Raw genomic sequence first — 24,594 nt, 5'->3', positions numbered from 1 at the left:
TCTGTACTCTTTTAGCCAAATGATTTAGCCAAATGATACAATAACGCCATTCTAAACTCTAGCAGTCATCACTCATTTTCTTGTGAATGCATTCACACCCATTGGGAGGGACAAGAAATTATCTTAAAAATACCCTTGTTAGCATGAATATGTGCATTACATGAGTGTGTGTTACTAATGCTGCCATTACTACTAGAGATTTATATGTGGTTGTCCAATATCAAATGGTTGTGGGTGCAAATAAAAATACTAAAACACACAGCAATTTAAGAAAGAAAAAACAAAAGTTTCTAGGTAAAAATAAATGTTTTGACTTCCACTCCTGTAACTATAAGCAAAGAACATACTAGTTTTAACTCTGTTGATTCCATCCTGGAAAAAGCAGAAACATCTGTGGATGTCAGATACAGGATCTGCAAAAGATTCCCCACTGAAGGCTTGAAAATGTGAGATGAACAGGAGAGAAGGTTCCCTCTACATTAAACAGAGGCATATAATAAAAGAATGCATATGCAAAGGCTCAAAACAAATCATGCCAGTTATAGCGACGCTATATAGATAATGTTATATATAAATAACATTAAATACCTAATCATGGGAAATTCAGCAATAAAGATGTCTAATCCACATATAACATTCTCAGAGGCACAACCTTTATTTACACTGCCTGGAACAAGCAGGTTCTCTGGGCATGTACAGACATGGCAGTGCATCTTTGCTATTGTTCCCCTATATTCTCTTTGGCAGCAGTTGTCAGAATGGCTCAGGCCGTGCTCACCAGTGCTAAGCGGTGTGGGCAAATTCTTGCAAACTGCCCACGCAAGGCAAAGTGGTTCACCTTGCTGTGCTCAGCAATAATGCCGACCACAACTGTAGGTGTAGGCCAATATTTCTCAACCTTAGCAACTTTAAAATGATTGGACTTCAACTCCCTGAATTCTGGAAGTTGAAGCCTGCACCTCTTAAATTTGCTCAGGTTGACAAACCTTGGGGTACACAATGCTATTGATTACCCAGAGGTGTTTCCTGCAATACAAGGAGCAAGGCAGAAGATTAATGAGGTATTTAACCTTTATTCTGTGAAAATAACGCACTTTCTTTCCAAGGAAAGATAAACAAATAATTGTTTTGTTACTGACATATTTTATCTATAGCACAGGGCACAGTTTCTCTAAGTGTGAAAAGGCCACCTATGTAGCCTGTAACTTAAGAACTATTTTTGTATGTAATTCTCAGTGTTAGCTATAAAAGAAGACTAATGTCAATTTACTAATGACTTTTAGGAACTTATTGATTGCCATGCAGATGTTGTTGCTATTGCTGTTATCACTCTTACTGTTATTCTTTTGTTTCATTCTAATACTGCACAGAAACAAAAATTCAAATCATAAAAACAATGTAAAGTGTTGGCTTTCCTAAGGGTTTTCCTCAGATAGGTTTTTTTTCCAGTGTTGTAACTGCTGTGTTGTTTGTCTTCTATAAAGCTCTTGTATCCCCATATTGCTTTATTCTCATTATACATAATAAATAGTATAAAAAAGTAATTGAAAATAGAAGCAGCAGGTTGTTGTATCTATCTCTCTTCAGTATTTGAATATCACTTTTTAGTTTAAAGCCAATAGGCTTTAGTTTAAAGCCAATAGGCTTTAAAACTGCTTTGTTGGTTTATGAATGTTTTTATTGTTTGTAAAACTGCTCTGGGTTCCTCTTGGAGTAAGAATGATATCTATATTTTTATAATTAAAAAGTACTTTTATGGCTTTAATATAAAATAGAGAAAAAGAACAAAAGGGAACATAAAAAAGAAAAAAGAGAGAGAGGAAAAGAACCAAAAAATGTGCCATTTATAACAAATCATTCAGCCTGATTTTCTATCGCATCATGAAACCTTGACTTCAGAGAATAATATTGCTCAATCTTTCCTCCATGAAGAACTAATTCATGAAGTAAAAACAAATACACAATGGGGATCCAAGACTATAAATCTGCATCTACATTATTTTTTCAATATATGGTCTACTTTGCTGCCCCACAAAATCAATAAATATGCAATTCTTCATACAGAGATCTCTTCCAGGTTTTGGATACCTAAAGTACATTCATATCCTTAAACAAGGTTTTTGTAATACCATAATAATAAATGTATTAATATTGAACGAAAAGAGAACAATAATAGGGCAAGCTCATATACCCTCACCCGTTTTACATTTTAAACTTTTTGAGATTGATAGCCAACCATTTTTAAACATTGTCTAAAGCAGTGTTTCTCACCTCAGTGACTTTAGATGGGTGGACTTTAAGTTGCTTGGAGAATTCTGGGACTTAAAGTCCACCCGTTTTAAAGTTGCTGATACTGAGAAACACTGCTGTAAAGCACCTGGATATTTTATTTGTTTATTTTTGCAAATGAAAAGGCCTGCCAAACAAAATCAACTTTAAATGGCTTAAAACAATTAATTAAAAACAAATAAACAATAATAAGGCATGACCTATAAAACTATTAAGACTCAAAAAGAACAAGGCCAGATTGACAACTAAAGAAAACCATGTCTCATCTTAGGGCCTGGAGGAAGAGCCAGGTCCTCAAGGTTCACTTAAAGGATGGTAGTAGCATCAGGGCAAAACCAACTCTTGGGGGTGGGGAGAGAGCACTAGGATAGAAAGGATGCTTCTTGAGACCTGTAATCTGCAAGGATGAGGCCTGGAACATGCCTACTATTCCCTTTCTTACCAGGTGTAGTGGAAAAAGGGTCCTCCCTCAGGTAACCAGACCCAATGTCACGAAGGGCTTCATATGTCCCTACCAGCAACTTGAATTGCATCTAGAACACGGGTGTCAAACTCGATCGCGTCATGTGACGTATCATGATGTATTGCAACATTTTTTGCCTCTGCAGAGCCAGGGTGGGAGTGGCCTATACATGATGAATGTGGCCCATGGGCCGCCAATTTGACACCCCTGATCTAGAAGTTTATCAGTAATGTGAAAAGGAAATGTTTGTTTTATTTGTCTTCCTTGTGACATTTCATTGTTTACTTAAAATACAGTAAAGTTACCTAAGATACATTCTGATACTGATAGCAATTTGGGAATTTCAGATGCTATTGATATAATTGATTATTGATTATTTATTTAATTTTTATTATTTATATATTTAATTTATTTGCTGCAATCTTGTTTCAAAATGATCATGCAGCCATTTCTCAATTTTAGGTAATCTAAAATTCTCTAGCAATGACAAAAATGGCTTAAAATGTATTAGTAATAAACTGATCCAAAATATTAGTACTTTTACTTGCACCAGATTTGCAAAGGAAGGTCAAGGATTTCTGAGCAGCAGCAGCAGCTAGGGGAAAAAAAAAAGAACTTTCAAGTTCTAAAATGCTTCTTGCTCTTAGAAGTTGAAAAAATGGTTTTGGGGATCCTCTGCAAGGAGTCTCACTGACTGATTCATGATTAATCTCTGAATGATGAAATTAAAGTTGCTGAGGTTAACAAATACTGCTTTATAACAATAGAGTTCTTGTATTCCTTGTATTATCTGTTCCATGCCCTGCCTACCTTGAAGGAACATAAGCAGTCAGGATCCAATATCAAAAGAAAAATAAGAAGAGATAAAGGTTATCTCTAATGGGTTCTGTGAGACATTTTGATAGAAGAGATAACTGCGTTTTTTGAAATAGTAAAGGAGAAAATTCATATTTAGCAAGACTTGTTTTGAAAAAAATTGTTTCATAATAGGAAAAGCCTTTTCTACATGCAATGAAACTGTCACTACTGATTTCAATTTTTCTGAATAAGCATCCAGAAAGCCAATTAGTTATAAATATTACAAAACTCTTTTACGAAACTGGATTGTGAAAAGTGACAACTGAAGTTCATTGACCAGATTTTTGTGAATATTTTGTATCAGTGTTCAATCTGGTCAGACAAAAGTCTGCACAGTCAGCAGGAACTTTGCTTACTGAAGGAAATAAGAAATCCTTACTTTAAAAGACATCATTATAGACTTCCAATTGTACTGGGTGATAGAATCCAATATATGCCATTCAATAGGACAATCACCTAGTCTGGGAGCTTTTCCTGATTTCATAGATTTAATGATATTTATTATTATATATAAGATAAAATAGGCACTTAGGCAGTTGGATCATGCGTAATTCCATGGAGCAAATATTATATAAAATAGATTGATTTCTTCCTCAGTTTTATTTAACTCAATATTGTACCATTAAGAGAAAAAAAGAATGGATTAATTAAGTCACTATATTTTTTTTCCTTGGGCAGCCTTAATAGAAGAGATAATATTACATTGTTCCTATTGTTTCAGCCAAAAGGCTAGTAATTTGTTGGCCTTTCATCTTGCTCCCAATATATCTGATGTTTGTAACTCAGTAAATATTCTGTTTCAGGAGTATAAAGGGATTTAACATCTTAATTAAAAACTCAAGGAAAGCTTTATATAATTTTGGTATAGATCATATTTCACATACTCAAAGGTACCTTTGAACTTTGAAAAGTTTTCAATTTTCTTTTTCAATGACATACAAACAGTAAGACAGGTGTGAATATTAAAGGCATCCCAAACAACCAATACATTTGCAAAATGCATACGTGTAAAAATATTCAAACTCTTCTTACATTGTTTTATAAAAAGTGGATATACATATAATAATCTTTTCTCAATTAGATTGTTTTTGATAACTTGATCCTTAGTTGACTGAATTGATCGTTGTAATAGATCAGATCATCAATAATTATAAAGAAATCGTAATTTTTCTTTAATTACAAAAGTTACAGAAAAACCTGTGTGTATGTGCATGTATAATATAAAAAAATGGAAATTCAAAATTTTAAACAGAGAAAGTCCTCATCTTAGATCCAGATGATACTTAAAAAGAAATAATTAAACTCTGGCTTAAGTACTGTTAAATTAAGTATTTTTGTGCCACTAGGCCAGTCATGAAATGTAGTCCAGAGAGAAAGCATGCCCAGGTGAACTAACTATATTTTATTTTATGAGATTACATTAAAACAAGATCTTGCAAGTCTGAAGTAACCTTTTCTCATGTCACCTTTACAATCCAAGAAACCCAAGAGTATCTCTTTTGAGACATTTGTCATTCCCTCAATCCAGTTGTAAAGTTAAACTGCCTACTGTTTCCCTGGCTGTGGCTCTTTTTACTGTTTCCTAAAGTCATTCCTACATACCATTACAGCTCTCCAATGTGGGACTACATATTCCATTGACTCATGAATTATCCTGCTTTGAAGGATGGAGGCCCTCCCTTGTTCCAAATGAGTATTGAGGTATGACTCAGCCAGTACTTGATTTTGGTGCATGCTAAAAATACTGGATTTTATGAACGTGGAAATAACTGTGGATAAGAGAGGTGTGGCAGAGTATCCCTAAATCTGAGGTCTTTGTTTTAATTATAACATTAGATGCTTTGGCAAAAAAAATCCAAACCATTTTTATGCCAATTTAGATTTCACAGATCCTCTTTAATTGCTTTATTTGATTCATTAAAGGATTACAACCAAGAATAAGGGGAAAACTAAGGAATATGGGTAGTTTTTGTTTCTTACAGTAGTAACTGTTGTCTTTCTCTTTCAAATAATCAAATATGCGTGAAAGCCTATGGTCTCTTTATGCCTCTCCTGAAATAATACCCCCTCTACAGGTCCTGTTTTATGCACTGGAATGAACAGTAAAGTGATATGAAAATGGCAGGTTCTTTAGCAATCACAAACCTATATATGGAGATTTAAAAGCTTGTAGAAAAAGATGGCTCTCTGCTTCCTGCTGAAAGAATTAAAATAGACCTCAAGTGGACCTCTCTGGGAAGAGCATTCCATTATTGGGGGAGAAACAGCTACAAGTCTAGCAGACTTTTTCTTCTTCTATTGGTGATCTCAAACTCTAATAAGCATAAAAGTTAAGAAGTGATTAAGATATCACAGTCTTAAGCCAAGTCTACCACCTGTCTCACCCAGAGGTACCTATTCCAACAGGGCTGGCAATCCAGGGTCCTAGTCAAGTGATGAATACCGGTATTAGTGTCATGCCTTTTATTGTGCAGTCATTCTTTCTAAAACAACTTCTCTTATGAGGGTTTTTCAGATCAGGAAGCAGGGAATGGATATCTGCAGCAGGCAAGGGGACATGTGGTAAAATGGGTCATGAAATCATAATCTCAATACTGCAGCTTACGTACTTGTCTTTCCGGGTGATCGCTATGTGTCATTGCATATGTGAGTGATTGTGTGATGCTGTAGATACCACTGAACCAAGGGTCTCATAAAAGAACTATAATGAGTTGGAAAGATACTTGAGGGGAAAAAATAGTTGTCTCTGAGAACAAAGAAGCAAAGAAAACATCAGCAGGAATGTTGAAAGAACATGAGAATGAGGTATAAAAATTAGATGCTTCTGTCTCAAAGGGAAAAATGGAGAGCAGATTTGGGCCTAGTAATAGCATATTCATCATCATCTAGTGACTCATTTTATTTCATAGAAGTCACAGGGATAGGGCTGAAGCCGTTCTGCACAGCTTGGCAATGATCTACAAATTGTGACTGTTCCTTCTCAGCAAGGACTAAACCTGCATTGAAGAATGGTTTTGTCATACTCTGCCAGCATCTGGTGAGATTTGTTCAAAAATTGGCTGTGATAAATGAACCAGTACATGGTTACACCTGACCGCAGTTATATTCTACATTTTAAGTAATTTGAGGAATTAACATATTTTGCTTATTTATTTTTTTCTTCATTCCATTTCCCCTGGAATAACTTTTGATTGCAACATGCTTAATGATTCTATTTTACAGTAGCAAAACATGGTCTAATTGTGAGGTGTGTATATTTAAAAGGAACATAAAAACTAACACAAACTAATACAGAATAAAGAAAAGCAAGAAAAAGAGGAAAAAGAGAGACAAAAGTGCTCAAAGAAAAGACAAGAGGAAATAGAAAGAAGCTTCCAATTTCCTTTGCAGCAAATATAATTACAAAATTACTGCTTATTCTATGATATTTTTTTAAAAAAAGCTTAATTTTTTCTATTATCCATTTTTCCCCTAATCATCAAAACCACAAGTCGTAAGTGCACTTTTTATGGTTCATGCAATAAAGGTAGATATTTTCCAGATGAAATCACTTTACTCTCTTTATCCGCTTCAGAAACAAACTACGGTAATTCTACACATTACTCTGAAATGTTTAAGATCTTTGGAGTTTACCATTCCCAATAACAAAATAGATGTGAGGCTTTTTTTGTACATTACAGAGCAAATGATATGAATTCTCCAAAGCGCCTAAAGGCAGGACAAGAAGCAATGGATAGAAATTAATCAAGGAGAGAAGCAACCTAGAACTAAGGAGAAATTTCCTGACAGAACAATTAATCAGTGGAACAACCTGGCTCCAAAAGCTGTGAATGCTCCACGTTTTTAAAAAGAGATTGGACAGCCATTTGTCTGAAATGGTATAGGGTTTCCTGCCTGAGCAGGGGGTTGGACCAGAAGACCTCCAAGGTCCCTTCCAACTCTGTTATTCTATTCTATGATAAAATACAAAATGTTTTGTTTAGTCCCACCATAGATCAAGGTAAGAAATTATATATGAAAAGCACAGATATGCATATAGCAAGACCAATCCCAGATATGCCTCTTATTAATCACCAGGTATAATAAAATACACAAAACAAAGTACAACAACCCCTTTGTCCTTTTCTTTTTCATCCTGGGAATCATAATTCTTTTGTAGTGATTACATTTAAAACAGTGAAATGAGTTTACTTAAGTACTTCTTGTCATGCCTGGGGGTGGTGAAATAGTTTTGAAAGACAAAGCCGAACAAAGGTATCTGCTTGCCCTTCAGCAGTTACATCCTGCAGGGGCAACTGTTCAAAGGAAATGAAGAGGTGGCATTTGTGTTCAGCAAGGTGAGGCTCTTGGAGGCATGTCAACTTTTCCAAGAGTTACTTTTACATTCATTTCAGAGTCTTCCTACTTAATTTGTAGGCTTCTGAAAGAATGTACTCATTCATTTTCTAGCTTGAAAGAATCATCTCCCTCTCCTTTCCTCATGGATATGCCTTTTTAAGAGAGCTTACTAAGTTACAACATAGAGTCCACAAAGCCCATGGAGATTCTCAATCATTCAGGTCATGGTTGTCCCAAAGATGCTTTTCAAAAGGCAACTGGACTTTGTTTTTTCTTTGAAAATGTTTTGCTTCTTAGTTCTGAAGCAATTTGGATGAGAAGTGAAACTTTTTCAAAGAAAAAACAAAATCCAGTTGCCTTTTGAAAAGCACCTTTGGGGCAGCCTCCACAATATTTTGATTGTCAGAAAATGGCATTCTCTTCTTAGAAAAACGCATGAGTTGTGATGTCACTGAATTGGAAGTCCTGGGCTCTATTCTGGCAGTCTTCACACAATTAAACCATTAGGACAGTTTTATCATCAGCTATCAATTGTTCAGAAATACACAATGTTGACTGATGAAAACGTAGTCCAGTGCATTTCAGTTTTCAGGTACTAAAAGCCACAATCAAGTGTAGCAACCAAATGGAAAAGCAGCTCTTTGGGGTCTGTAATTGCAAAAAAAAAAGAGAAAAAGATAACATATAAAAAAAGCAAGAAGAAACAAAAGATGACTTTGTTTTTTCATGTTACTATTGTGCTGGATTGTTGACATCAGAAGCAAGAAAAATTATTTTCCAACTTAAAAAAGAAAATATTGTATGTGGGGAAAATATATAATATGTAAAACTATTGAAATATAATGGTTACATATTTAAAATACTTTGTCTTGTAAATTCTGAAAACTCAACTTCATATTTTATATATTTAATTTTATTAAATTATGTATATCTATTTACCTTGTGCTTGCTCAGGATATTTTTTCCCATTATCAATCTTATTCAATGCTATTTATAATATTCCAGTTATGCAATAATGAAAATACCTTCCAATCAAGTCACTCTAACAAAGTCTTTTCAGAGGATACTAAATACAAACTTTCAGGAAAGAGAGTTCCAATTACCAATACTACTGCAAAGAAGCCTTCCTTCTGGTGGAGATTATTGTGCCTTTTCCTTAAGGGAATCACTATCACTCCTGATTAGAAAATTTTAAGTGTGGAACATATTTAAACTGAAGAGACTATATTCTCTGATGTGATGAAAGCCAAACTATTTCAGGAAAGTAAAAGTCAGCATTTGCAATGGGTATTGAAATACGTTAAAACCAACGTAATTGCTTCAAAATTGTGAATAGGTCAACGAATCCACATATTCTGCAGGAGGTGAAGTTTCAAAACCATCTTTTAAAGCAACCTATCAAAAGCTGTAATTAGTTATTTTCTGTATTTTCTTCAGAATATTGCCTGGTTAGTGGCCATAGTAAACATGGCAAAAGAATAAGTTTGGGAAAGGCTGATAAGATAAAGGATTATTAGTGCAAATATTTCAACTTCAAATTATTGAATTATTCCCCCCCCCCCTACTCTTTAGTTAACCTTGCTAACATTCTTCTGGTGAGTAGAAACAGTTTGCTTGCTTTTGCACAACCTCCCTTTGCATACTTGTCCCCTATATTTTCAGGAATTTCTTTCCCTCTGTCCAAACACAATCATTTTCCCAGTGCCTTTGCCGGCCAAGTGCACATTCTTTAGATTAGCCAGGCTGCAATCTCTCCCTGAGCGATGCCTCTACATGCAGAAGCTGTTCTCCATTTCAGTGAGTCACAGGCCTTCCGATATGTCCCTCTGACCTGCTATATTTCTTTCTTTCTTTCTTTCTTTAAAAAAACCCCAACTCTGCCCTCTAGGCTATGACTCATGAGGGAGTGGTGAAGTCGAAATACAATCAGGATGGGGATCTTGAAAAAGAAGGAACTATATCAGATATAGAATGAAATCAGTCTGGGTAGAATCTACACTTCTGATAATTATGGGGTAAGCCTGTGAAATTATTCTCTGCTGAGGCAGAGCTCTACTGACTTTATTTTTGTTGTTTGACAATATGAACTCATTTGCTGTACTTAATAATCAATTCTTCTATAAACTACCTGCAGGTTGTTGCATGGGAAGGATAATTGTTCGTGTCTCACCTTGACAGTTGTTTCTATTGGGCAACATTCTGATCCATATTCCCTACTTCCACCTGCTTCCAGAGGCTGATTTCAAGATAGAGTCCTGCTGCTTTCATTAGCAGACCTCCATCTTGCCTAATGTAGGTGCCTTTGTTCTACAGCACTAGTTTAAAAAAAAATGAAACACAGAAACCCAAGAAACCTGACTTCTCATTACTCAATAGCGTCAAGAGTAGATCTTTGAAAAAATGGACATGAAAAAAAACCTGAAAGAAGTGGAAGAAAATAGAGTGAAAATTAGAACGGCTAGAAAAGAAAGTTTAAGCTGTATATATTAAAAGACAAGGGATGGCTGAGCCTATCTAATGACTGGGATACGGAAAATGTTCCAAGATCACCACAGATGGGGACTGCAGCCAAGAAATTAAAAGACGCTTGCTCCTGGGGAGGAAAGCTATGGCAAATCTAGACAGCATACTCAAAAGCAGAAACATCACCCTGCCAACAAAAGTACGTATAGTCAAAGTCATGGTTTTCCCAGTTGCAATGTATGGCTGTGAAAGTTGGACCATAAGAAAGGCTGAGCACCAAAGAATTGAGGCCTTTGAACTATGGTGCTGGAGAAGACTCCTGCGAGTCCCCTGGACTGCAAGGCGATCAAACCGGTCAGTCCTAGAGGAGATCAACCCTGACTGCTCTTTAGAAGGCCAGATCCTGAAGTTGAAACTCAAGTACTTTGGCCACCTAATGAGAAGGAAGGACTCACTGGAGAAGAGCCTAATGCTGGGAAAGATTGAGGGCAATAGAAGAAGGGGATGACAGAGAATGAGGTGACTGGATGGAGTCACTGAAGCAGTAGGCGTGAACTTAAGTGGACTCCAGAAGATGGTAGAGGACAGGAAGGCCTGGAGGAATGTTGTCCATGGGCTCGGGATGGGTCGGACACGACTTCGCAACTAACAACAACAATAACAACAAAGAAGATATGATTTGATCATATAGTGCAATTAAATAAACACTGAATTGCAAACACAATGTATGAGGAGAGACCGGATTGAGAGGAAGGGGAAAGTAATGATTGGATAGAACTGATAAGTCATCTTGTTATCAGCAGAAATAGCAACTATTAAATCTGTTTCTATTCCCATGCCTGTATAGTGATGTTATGTAATTTGGGGGAGGAGCTGAGAAAGACTATAGAGATAGTCCTGGACTTACATCAATTCGTTTAGTAATCATTCAAAGTTATACAGTATCAGCATTGAAAAAAAGTGGCTTATGACTGTTTTTCACACAACGATTGTAGTGTTCCTGAGATCATGTGATCAAAATTCAGACACTTGGCAATATTTATGACGGTTGCAGTGTCCCAGGGTCATGTGATCACCTTTTGCAACCTTCTGACCAGCAAAGTCAATGGGGAAGTCAGTCACTTAACAACTGTGTCACTAACTTCACAATTGCATTGATTCACTTAACAACTGGGGCAAAAAAGTTGTAAAATGGGGCAAAATTCACTTAGCAAACTTAAATTTGGGACTCAGTTGTGATTATAAGTTGAGGACTACCTGTACTTAGTTAATGACAATAATGTTCTAATAATTTGTATAGCAACACCAATATAGTAGCTTTCCACTAGGAACAACGAGGTGTCTGCCTTTGCAGAAGATACTGTGAACCAGTTGCTTAGTGTTCAAGAAAATAACTGTATGTCACACGGCCTCCTTTGCATTCTGTAAAAGAATGGGGTCTTTAGATGCATGAAGGCTACTTTTTATCCAGAAAGATTGTGGGAAAGGGAGGGGAACTTGGTTTCTTTCCCCCCCTCCCCATCTTCTATATTGCTGATAGGTGCAAAAAAATGATTAAGATGGTACATTTGGGCTGAATACATTTGGGAAGAATGTATCCTAACTTTGGTGGAGATCTATGAAGTTGTGCAGAGTAATAGGTGAAGGTGGCATCTCAAAACTTCCACTCCTATTTGAAGGTGTGTGACAGCAAATATATTACAGAGTGTAGTGTATGTCATGGTTCTGATAAATGAGACCAGTAGAAATAAGTACTCTGAGGCAATTGCTTTCCTCAAAGAACACTTTTAATGGCTACATAATATCAGCACGAACATAGGTGAAACCAAGACTGAAAGTTACCCCCCCCCAAAAGGTTACAAAGTAAAAGTTGAACTCCCACCCCTTAGTGTGTCATAAATCACAATCCCCAAGTAACACCTTTGGCGGGCTTCCTAATGGTATCTCCAGCCTGCCAAACACTTAGGCTGCTTTACCTTGGTTCCCACAAGAAAGTTATTGTTTTGACTAAACTATGATAATGCATTTCCCCCCTCCTATTGCTGTGGCAACCGAAAAGCGAAGAAACATGGCTGAATTCAGAGTGTTTGAAGGTTTGACAGTGTATACACACACATGTGCGCACACTCATACAGTTGGCAACCATTTTCTATCCATCTAGTAACTGTCAGGACCTGGTCTAGCCCTTGGCATCTTCCTCTGAACTCACATGATTAAAGAGCAGTTCTCTTGATCACCATGGCAATATTGTATGCACGGAGACACATCTATAGTACATTGTAATACAGGTATCCTCGACTTATAACCACAATGGAGCCCAAAATTTATGTTGTTAAATGAGACATTTGCTAAGTGAGTTTTGCCCCATTGTATGACCTTTCTTGTCACAGTGGTTAAGTGAATCACTGCAGTTGATAAGTTAGTAATCTGGTTGTTAAGTGAAGCTGGCTTCCCCATTGACTTTGCTTGTCAGAAGGTTGCAAAAGGGGATCACATGACCTTGGCACACAGCAACGGTCATCAATATGAACCAGTTGCCAAGCATCTAAATTTTGATCACATGATCATGAGGATGCTGCAAAGGTCGTAACTGAAAAATGGTCATAAGTCACTGGTTTTAGTGCTGTTTTAACTTTGAATGGTCACTAAACGAATTGTCAAGGACTACCTGTAAGGTCTCTTCAGTGTATTATTGAAGTTGTAGACACTTCAGCCCATTCATACCTCCTTCTTGATAGCAAAAATTGATTTCATGAATTTATGCAGGTTTTGCAGTACTTTTGATTGCAAGCAAGAAATTAATAAAAGGAAGTTCTGGCTGGATGACAGCCCCAGTGCCATGTTCAAGTAATAGACGCCTTCGTAAGATCAGACATTCTATCATCACGATTGCTACAGGACTCAGCATTAAATAGTGGTTCTATTAATGCTCTGAGAGAGGAAGATTTTGGGGCATGTTGCTACAGTTCTCTGCCATTACCGCATGCAAAAATTAAATGAGTGTACAAGACAGGTAACAGAAACCTCAAAACACACCAGGACTCGTTTGGAAAAGAGCAAATAATAATAAAACCCCACAGGGAAATATGCAGAAACTGGAGGCTTTTCGGAAGGACTAAGAAATACTGGCAGATTGGTCTTCCTTTTTGAAAAAACATGTCCACAGAAAGATGTGCGGAAGGTTCAAAAGGTGCTGGAAGATGCTGGCAGATCTTGATTCGTAAGCCTCGGGAACTTAGCCAGAAATAATTACCTTCTGTGGTTTATGCCACCCAGCATGCAACAGTTTTGACTGGCATTGTGCCCTATCCCCATTCTATCCTTACCCTAAAGCACTGTCTCCCAGACACTCAGTAGCAAGGACCCCAGACTTACCTTCCTCGTGAGGATTGCATCTTACAAGGCCAAGTATACACTTGTTCAGGAAGAAGAAAAAGAGGAATAACTAATTCACAAAATAATGTGCTTTATGGTGTGTAGGGCTGAAGAGAAAGGGTGGTGTACTCGGTCCATGACTCCAACCGAGCAAGTGAGATTCTTCTTGAATAAGTCATAAATTAAAACTGTGAGATGAAGAAGTGGTTATTTATCCAACACCCAAAGAAAAAGTAACTGAGGAGAAAAGAGGATGCAGATTTGAATTTAGTCATAGAGTCAGAATGTCAGAATTATTTCTCATCTGGACATGGATTTAGCTGCAGCTACAAAAACCAGTCAACAGATCCACATTGTCCTGCCTTTACAAAAGAGATAAACTTCCACCTCTTTAAATTAAAAAAAAAGACAGAGCAAATTGTTGCCTATCTATATAGGCTTCTTTTCTGAAAGCAGAGTACTTGCTGGAATTCTTATTGTGCAGCTTTAACCTTACTTCTTGTGCAGCTTTAACCTTCCTTGGGTGACTTGATCTCTGAATTGATTCCTTGGGTGACTTGATCTCTGAATTGATTCCTATTTCAGGACCAGACTCTGTGATGGAAAAATCAAAGAATATATTTTGAAATAATCACTATATTAACACAGTGATTGCCCACAGATGATTGCAAAATGTTCTGATTTCATCTGGTAGCCTAGATGCAATTTCATGGACTTTGCTCTTTTTTCTAATGGTCCTTAATCTTTACACTGGATTGAACAGTCCAATAAATGAATTCACCTTTCAATAGATGATTGACAGTTTTTCAAAAAGGGGTTGTTGTTTATTGTGTTCATTATGTAGTCAGCTAATGCTTTGTTCATGGACCTGCCTGCCAACTCCACCCACTTGTCTGGTTGCAAAATCTTTCTGTTTCTTTGGGACATAATCTCAAACAAGTTTACTAATGTACATCATTGTGAAGTTGCGGATACTTTGGAATTTGGGGCGTGTCTGACAAAGCTACATATGTTTGTAACATTGCCAAATACAAACTTCATATTTTCTGTATGGTTAGGAAGTGAATATCTGAAAGCTAACAAGGAGTTAATGATATTTAGTATGTAATATTTCTACAGATGTTACCCATACCTTTTTGTTAAAGTTGTATACATTTACTTTGTGTTTTTTTTTTCTCCCTGTAGCCAAATATTGGATCAATGGACAAACTGTTTTACACATATCCTCTAACAGCTGTCAGCTAAGAAATGTCTGGATCCTTATTTCTATTGGGCAAGAATGAGGCATTTGTTATGCAAATAAAAGCTCTATGAGCAATAAAGTGAATTGAGTAATCAAGGATAACGGTTATATTTGGGACTGCTTTATCTTAACACAGTGAAGAATGTCACATTTTGAAAAGTGTTAGCTATTTTCATTTTGTTGGATTTAGGAATTTATTTCCCTAACAAGGACATGAGTATAGGGCATTCAACTGTAGATGAGTATTTTCATATTTCTCAGGATTCAGTCTAAGAATCTAAATTTTAAATATGCTTTTTTGTAAACTAGCTGCCCCTTTTTCTGTGTTCTCCTGATAGATTGACTTCATCTCCCCTTATTCCTAGTCAGCATGATAGGAATTTTGAAAGCTGATGTCTACCTGGAGAACACAAAGTTAAAGAAGATTGTCTTAATCATTTTAATCTGGTGATTTAATATGGTATAATGTCCTTGCTTTGTTTCCTGATTTTGTATTTGGAAATTAGATGTAAATTAGGATTAGATGGTAAAAATGTTATAAGGGCGAATGCAGTTCAGATATACATAGATTTGGAAAGCAGCTGTAGCTACATAACCTTGAAGGAATCCCAATGCACTACTGCCATGACACAGCTATTGATAAAAACTGTTATTCCATGTAGTAATTAGATTGTTATCACTGCAAAATGCAGGTGGAAAATTCCAAAATGCATGATTTCATCCCAGGACAACATTTTGATTAAGATCACTTGTACAGGAAGAAACTCTAAGATGAGGACAATCCACATAGTTTTCTTTTATATAAATTACTTTATATAGAGTCCAGTTCTACTACTCTGTCTCTATCTTTCTCTCTCTCTCTCTAATCTATCTACATCAATTTTCTGCCACTTCAAGGAATCTGCTTCTAGAGTTAAAATTACATATTTATCACATTCTTCTAAAGAGAAACAGTGTCTTGGCATAGATATTTAAGCCAACTCTGCATAATTTGGAGGAGTTTGGATAATGTTTAAGAAAAAACAATTGTTTGGAGGGGGAATTGGACCTTTAAAACTTCTTTCATTTTATTATAGATCATCTTTTATGATTTTTGAGCTTTACAGTATTGCCAGGGTATCTTATTTTCCTTGTGGATATTACTAGTGTTTTTTGTTAGTTTTCAAGCTAATAATCTTCATTTTTTCCACAGGTGCAGGGTCCAGTTTTCAGATCAACGAAAACCATTTCATATGCTTGAATGTAGCAATTGGGTCTAACTGGGTTATTTTCCTGTTCATGTTAATTGTATCCTGCCATTTTTGCTTGGTCTTCTGTTGGGGGAGAGGGGATGCATTTGTCATCATTGTTAAATGGTAGGTTCTGCAGGCAACAGTGTGGGGTGCTACTTGAACATGGCCATTCCTCTGTAGATGCTTTTAACACTGATGTGACTCCAGGCAGAGTTAGCTCCATTCAATTTTCATTCATCTAAATGACAGTTCAATTAAATTATTATTTTTTTGCTCCACTGACACAAAGGTAACTATATATCCAAGTAACTTAGTCTACATTAATTCCTATCAATTTAACAAATATGTTATGCATTTATCACTTTAGATTTGTTCCATTCTTCCTAGTAAAATCTGGACATATAGTTGTGAAATTCTGCATGAATCCTACAAAGATGATGGTTGCCTAATTTTCAAGCTGAGCTGCGTGTAATCATATGCTTACTCATGTTGTGCCAACTAGTAAGAGGGAAAATACCATCTTGGAAGGTACACGGCTTCCACTCACTAATTGGATACTCTGTTGTTATCTCTGAATGAGAAAGAAATTTTGTGGTTTTCTTTTGCAGAAAGCAGAAAATAATGCATTACATACATACATACATACATACATACATACATACATATATACATACATACATACACACACAAACATATTATAAAGGGATTACAAGTTACTGAATGTTTAATGATTCTAAGGAGATATGATTGATTTGAGTGAACATTATAAACAGTTACCAAAGCTGCTGATGTACTGTAACAAGTAGGCACAGGGTGAGATTTATACCAAGTATTTGAGAAATCTCAGTAGTTAAATGATAATTAACTGGCCTATCTTCACAGAGCTTAGAGCAACAAAGTACGAAAACCACGATCCACCCAGGATAATCTGCACCACATGTGGAAACAGGCTTTTGCACATATATTCTCTAGGTAAAAATGGCATGGCTGATGAAGCTTGGGGTTTGGAAACAAACTGAACAATAGATGAAACTCTAAAATAATTCCTCTAAGTGCTTAATTTTGAACTGCAGCCATATGAAAAATATATGGTTTGCTTAATATTTCTCTTTTTGTTCTTTGGAAGATACATACTCCTGCATACTTACTTTACATACTCCCTAAGGTGCCTTACCACAAAGAAAAGGGAGGTCAAGCTATTCTCCAAAGCATCTGAAGCCAAGAGAAGAAGCAATGGACAGAAACTAATCAAGGAGAGAACCAACTTAGAATTAAGGAGAAATTTCCTGACAGTTAGAACAATCAGTCAGTGGAATAGCTTGCCTTCAGAAGCTGTGGGTGTTCTAACACTGGAGGTTTTTAAGAAGAGACTGGACAGCCATTTGTCAAGTCTCCAGCTTGAGCAGGAGGTTGGACTAGAAGACCTCCAAGGTATCTTCCCACTCTGTTATTCAGCTTTTTAATCTCCACAGCAATCTTGAGAGGTAGGCTAAATTGCTCAAAGGCAGGAATACACTGAATTGGCTCTTAAGGTCACTGTTCACTAAACAGGTCACTCCAGGTTGATGGACTTCATCTTCGGTCCCCACCAAGACAGCATAATTACGACTGTAGAAGTTTACTATAATTTTTGGTAAATAATATGACAAAATGTGGGCCTTGATACCACTGTTTTGCTTCCCCTCAAAGCATAGATTATTTTAAATGAAAATTTATAAAGTCCACCCCTGCCTAAAGTGGAAAACATTCTAGTTTAGTCTACATAGTACTAATTCATTTAAGTGCCTTCCTTGGCTATCAAAAAGTTGCCCATCCTTGCTCTTGCTTATTTAGAAGGTGTAACCTCTTTGCAACAAACAAGGACAAGCCAGGTCATGATTCAATAACAAATAGTTCTGGCTTTAAAATTCAATTCAGCTATGGAGCTCAGAAATTTGGCCTTGGATGGAGGATGCAAAAATACACAGCAAAAAGATGCAACATTTCAGTGCACTTTTAGGTATGCAATTTATTATGGAATAGTTTGGAATGAAATTAAAATGTTTTGGTTTGGACTATTCATTAAAAAATGTATGTTGATTAAAGCAAGGAGACATAGAAAAACCAAGCTCTTTGCTTTGTTAGTGATTGCCAGGAATTTTGCAGAGCAAATCTACTCCCTTTTTACAACCCTCTAATCCCAAATCTACTATTGTAACCATAAGTAAGCATGGTTTACAACAAGGCTACTAAAAAAATAAAGAGAGAAGAGAGAATGTTAATCTTCTTCTCTCCCCATTTTACGCTAGAGGATTTTTTTTTAATTTGTTTTGTTTTGTTTTTTTGAGGGAGGGCAACAGCATTAAAAAAGAATAATTGGAAATAGTTGTCACCCTGGGAAATTGATTATCCTGGAACTAACAAGATGATTCATGTTCTAGTTGTGTGACTGGTTGACCTCTTTAGGACCAATTTAATTAATCTACAAGAAAAAGTATGAGTACATCTCAGTGCTTGTCTCGCCCTAAGAAATCTACTTGCTCACTGGATCTCTTTTAAATATACCTAACATTGGACTGGTGCTCATACTCACTGTTGTTCATAACATTTTTATTTATTTTGGTGCCTTCAACCCAGTTTTTGATTCCTGATGATTGCCTGGACTAGTTCCTGTGGTTTTCTTGGCAAGGTTTTTCAGAAGTGGTTTGCCATTGTCAGCTTCCTAGGGCTGAGTAATTGCCCAAGGTCATCCAGCTGGTCTCGTGCTGAAGGCAGGACTAGAACTTACAGTCTCCCAGTTTCTAGCCTGATGCCTTAACTACTATTGTACACCAAACTGGTTCTTATGCATAACATATTCCTATGTTAAATGTCTCTTGATTTATACAGGGTAAGAAAAAGTAAGCTCTAAATGGAAAAAAGGAAAGATTCAGGGCAAATTCACTATATTTACTTTAGATATCTATCTCACTCTCCTGTCACAAGCTCAAAATGGCATATACAGAATTCTTTCCTCCAAGGTTATAATCACAAGAACAATCAAAAATAGTGACAGGCTCAGAAATATTGAGGTTCTGTGTTGCAGTGGACTTGATCTTAGATCTACCCAGTCTTAGACCTGTACATCAGCCACTATGCTATCCTTCTCAAAGATGCACTTCCTGAAGAAAAGCGCATAATCTTAGTCACTACTTCTCCCCTTGCTCAACATTTCTAAGGCAGGAAAGGTAGAGATTTAAGGCTGACACACTTCATAATATCACTGCTAGGTATATGTTGTGAGCCATATTTTTATCTGATTTTTATTTCAGCATCACTTCCAGTTTATATGGCACATAAGTCCTTAACTGGCATCCCAGCTTTATAGTTTTTAATCTTCCAATATGATTCAGTGTAAACCACCTAATCAAGCTCACTATGGTTTTTAAAGACATTTCTGTTAATTATGATGAGATGCAATACTGTAGCATCTGGGCTGGTAATAAACCATCTAAATAACTCAGAGCCTGGTCCCAGAAATCAAGTCTCTCTCACAGACATGATCTGCATACTCAGTTATTGACTTGTAGAATTCTGTTTTCCTTTTCTGGTTCTCCTCCACAGATACGAAAAATTACCTGAGCCCTCAAGGATTTAAGTTCTAAGTCCATGAGGATACAGTTGTAGTGTTCTTTGCTGTATCATTTGTTTTGTATGTATTAGCAGGACAATATAGTTGCCAATGAATCTGATACATTTTGGAAATTCTTTTGTCACATCACTTATCCTTGCTTTATGAAGCAATGATTGCTTGGCATACATTTATTTCAATTCCTCATAGTAGTGAATCACCAACTAACATAATTCTTCTCTAGTGTTTTCTGCAAGTATCTGCCAGGTTGTTTTCAAGGAGGAAGACAAACATGCATTGCAGGTAGGAAATGCAGACTCCTGTCCATTCACCTTTCCTTTTACTTAGGATGCCTCCTCCTCCTCCTCCTCCTCCTCCTCCTCCCTTTCATATTAACCAAATACATACACTTGACTTAAAATTTCTAAGGATTTCCTTTTAATTTCCCCCTCAAACTTCCATTAGCTATTCATATTCGCTCCTCTTTCAGGCTCTGCTCATTCAGTAGGAAACAGTAACTCAGTCATTCATATGGGACAATAAGCAGCACTCAGAACACATCTCTTTCAGTTGGCAGGTATTCAGTAAATTCTTTTCGGCACACAATCCTTCAAAATATACAACATTTCCGGTCACTCTCCTCTCCTCCTCCTGTTGAACTACTCAAGTAAATTCCTGTAGCTTTTCTTATTCACTTATTCATTCACAGTGACCATTCGGAGAGGGACATTGCATATTAGATGTATCATTAGTATTTGACTCTGAATTGGGTACTCTATGCAATTCTCAACTCATGTATACAAAAATAATCTCGATGGGACACATAGTAAGTCCTTAAAACTGTAAGTAAATCCTTTAAACTTGCTGTAAATTATAAATGTAATGCCTGCAAAAACATGTGGCCTTTTCATTTCTGTCATGGTGAGATCCAGGTTCTTTGATAGAGTGATTAGTGGGACTTAACTGAGAAACACTGATGTATACTGAATCACGTTTCTACAATTATGTCCCAGCAGAAATTTCCTATGATTTTCTGCAATACTCTGGCATTTTCTGTATAGATCTACCCATTCTCTATATTCTATGAGCTAATTTGCTGACCATATTATGATCCACTAATAGTCAATTGGCTATGTAGTGATTCTCTATAGCAGTGTTTCTCAACTTCGGCAGCTTTAAGATGTATGGACTTCAATTCCCAGAATTTCCCAGCCAGCATGGTGGCTGTGGAATTCTGGGAGTTGAGGTCCACACACCTTAGGTTGCCAAGGTTCAATTTCACTAATTATTATGAATTAAGTAAATAAACATTGAGTTTGGTATTTTATGTCAACCATTTATATCAAGGGGTCTTCAAACTTGGCTCTTTTATGACTTGTGGACTTCAACTCCCAGAATTCCTTAGCCAGCATGCCTGGCTGAGGAATTCTGGGAATTGAAGTCCACAAGTCATAAAAGGACCAGGTTTGAAGACCCCTGATTTATATCACTGACTACATTTTTACTGGATTATTGTGTCTCTGTTTTCACTGTGTTACTTGTACCATATATTAATAAAATAATGATTTTATTTCAATTAAAAGGCCTAAGCATTGCAAATACATCAATCAATTGTGCTGTTATTGGATTTGCATATAATGTTGGGGAACTAAATCTTAGCTCCTGCCAGTTTTTTTTACTTCAAACAATGCTATTGCCATATCTGTCTGAAACAATTATTACTTAAGAACTGTGTTCACATGATGATGATCTTTGGAACGAGAACTATGCTACCTGCTAATCTTTTCTTTATCTCTGACACTCATTTAAATATCTTTTGTGGCCAAGCTAGGAATGGCTGTACCTGCCAGATAAATATTAGCACAAATTCACCCTGCTGAATGTTTTGTTTTCTAGATTTCCAGACACTAAATTACATATGCCTCATTTCCCAGGAAAATAAAAGAAGATCAAGATCAACAGAGGGCTGCTAGCATGTAGAGTCAGGCCTCAAAAGCATAAAGATCAGAGAGAATAACTTGGACTGTATCAGAAACATAGATGTCAAAACTAGAAATAAGTTTGTTGCAACAGTTCTGGTGAATCAGGGTGCTTCATATTTTAACAGCAGAAGATGGCAATACTGTACATTATTAGGTTGGTTTAATTGCTGGAAATGCCTACATCAGAAGTGTCCAACCTCGGCAAATTTAAGAATTGTGGACTTCAAATCCCAGAATTCCCCAGCCAGCCAGCCTCGTCTACATTCTAGCAATCTTGTTCTTTCAACTACCTGAGCTTGTCCAGAAGGTTAGAGAGAGAAAATAATTCATTGTTCATAGTTCATTGTCATATGAACCATAAACTTTAACATTTCTTCAGGTTTTCTCTCTAGATTTCAGCAACTGAAGAACATCATGTTGTTATTATTATTATTATTATTATTATTATTATTATTATTATTATTATTATTATTATTATTATTATTATTATTTCAATAAATTCAATAAATAATAATAAATAATCATGTTAAAGAGAGAAATAATTGTCATAAAAGGTCCCTTGGCTTCAAAAGTGAAATCCAGTGAGAACACAGAGATAGTTAAGCAAGCAACCCCAGGGCAAAGACTCCAGCCCCATCCTTGGACTTCTTTCGGGGTCTCTGATATGCAGGTAGTCTTTGCTTACTGACTGCTTGTCTAGCAACTGCTTGAAGTTACAATAGTGCAGAAATATTAAAAATAATTTCAGACATAGAATAAGACATGTATGAATCCTGTAATATTAAATAAATAAAAGGGAAGCATCTGTACTCAATTTTCTACACCATCTATTGATACACATAGTTAACATAGTAAAAACAAAACAAAGGAAGCTGTTTTTAGGAACTTTTCATCGGACAAAATAATAATAATAATAATAATAATAATAATAATAATAATAATAATAATAATAATAGTAGTAGTAGTAGTAAAGTTGGAAGGGACCTTTGAAGATTCTTCAAAATCTGGGCCATTGTTTAAAACTATATATAGGTGTACAACAGAGCTTCAAAAAAGAAAAAGCAGGTTCAACTTGTTCTCTGATTTGCTCTGGCTTTTCTTGTCCTGAAAGTGATAATTAAAACAGTTTAAATGTTATTTTTTTTTATAGATGTACAGTTCTCACAAATCTTTCAGCAATGGGAGATACACAGGTGGTATGAAGGAATGCCGGGCACTTCAAAAGGAATATAAGAAAACTAGGGAGTTCCTAAACAGATTACCCAGAATGGTTATGCTTATAGAACTGCCATTGTTGCCCTTAGATTTTAATAATAATATTAGTAATTGAGAAAACAGCCTCTGACAGCAAATACCATCTGTACAAAGAAGCTGAAGAAACAGTGAACCACTTAGTTGGCTGCTGCAAGAAGATCACAGAGACTGTCTACAAACAATGGCATGACACAGTAGCAACAATGGTGCATTGGAATATCTGGAAGAAATACCATTTGCCTGCAAGCAAAAACTGGTGGGACCACTTTTATCTGTTTCATTATCTTTTAAGTCTTCGATTTCACGACACTCTGAAATCTTAAGTTTGTCTGTTCGTAGACGGTATGTTGCGGAGTCTGAATTATTAACAACTATTTTTTCTGTTTTTTCAGACCTATTATCTACAACGTTATACTCCAAGTTCCTAAGGTGTAAGGAGGATTTTGGTGCTACGTCAGGGATTTCACGCTCCCAAAACACTCTCCAAATAGTGATTTTTAATGCGACACAAGGACAAACCGTTGAATACATAGGAAATAATCATGCTAAAGTTATTTAACGACATGGATGTTATTAAAATTAAATTTACATCAAAAGGGATCAAGTTCCTCTTCTTTTAGATTGCATGAATTGGATGATAATGGATAGGTAAGTTCAGCCTCGCCAAAGTTATTCATTCTTGCTATCAGACTTCAGGCCCATTTTTAGGCATTCAGTGATGTGTGTCATGACCTGGATGGGGAAAGTATGCCCCTCCTCAGTTTTGAACATCATCAACCATGCTATCCTTCTGGGCCACCTGCAAGGGTTGGGGACAGTTTTTGGTTCCTCTCTTTCCTTGGTGGGTGGCTCCAATCTGTGTTATTGGGAAGAGGAAAGTTCAGGCTGATGCCCCCTGATCTGTGGGGTGCCACGGGGTTCAGTCTTGTTTCCACTGCTTCATAACATGTATATTATGCCACTGAGAGATATTATTCAAGTTTGGGGGACAATGATAATAATAATGATAAAGTTGGAAGGGACCTTGGAGGTCATCTAGTCCAACCCCCTGCTCAGGCAGGAAACCCTATATCATTTTGGACAAATGGCTGTCCAGTTTCTTCTTAAAAACTTCCAGTGTTGGCGCATTCACCGCTTCTAGAGGCAGGTTGTTCCACTGGTTAATTGTTCTAACTATCAGGCAGTTTCTCCTTAGTTCTAGGTTGCTTCTCTCTTTGGTTAGTTTCCACCCGTTGCTTCTTGTCCTGCCTTCAGGCACTTTGGAAAATAGCTTGACTCCCTCTTCTTTGTAGCAGCCCCTGAGATATTGGAACACTGCTATCATGTCCCCCCTCATCCTTCTCTTCGTTCAACTAGACATACCCAATTCCACCAACCGTTCCTTATATGTTTTAGCCTCCAGTCCCCTAATCATCTTTATTGCTCTTCTCTGTACTCTTTCTAGAGTCTCAACATCTTTTTTACATTGTGGTGACCAAAACTGGATGTAGTATTCCAAGTGTGGCCTT

The 24,594-nt window shown here is 36.5% G+C and overlaps 1 long non-coding RNA gene across 1 annotated transcript; it reads left to right on the top strand.

Moving 5' to 3' along the window:
* Positions 1–995: 995 nt before the first annotated feature.
* LOC107295503 lies at positions 996–23,260 on the top strand. Its single transcript, XR_001549064.1, has 3 exons — positions 996–1,061; positions 5,221–5,311; positions 22,983–23,260. It is a non-coding gene; the product is annotated as an uncharacterized LOC107295503 (long non-coding RNA).
* The last annotated feature ends 1,334 nt before the right edge of the window (positions 23,261–24,594 follow it).

The sequence above is a fragment of the Protobothrops mucrosquamatus genome, unplaced genomic scaffold (genome assembly GCF_001527695.2).
Source record: "Protobothrops mucrosquamatus isolate PMUCROS unplaced genomic scaffold, P.Mucros_1.0 scaffold2369, whole genome shotgun sequence".
NCBI lineage: Eukaryota > Metazoa > Chordata > Lepidosauria > Squamata > Viperidae > Protobothrops > Protobothrops mucrosquamatus.
This window is presented reverse-complemented; position numbering and strand designations above follow the sequence as displayed.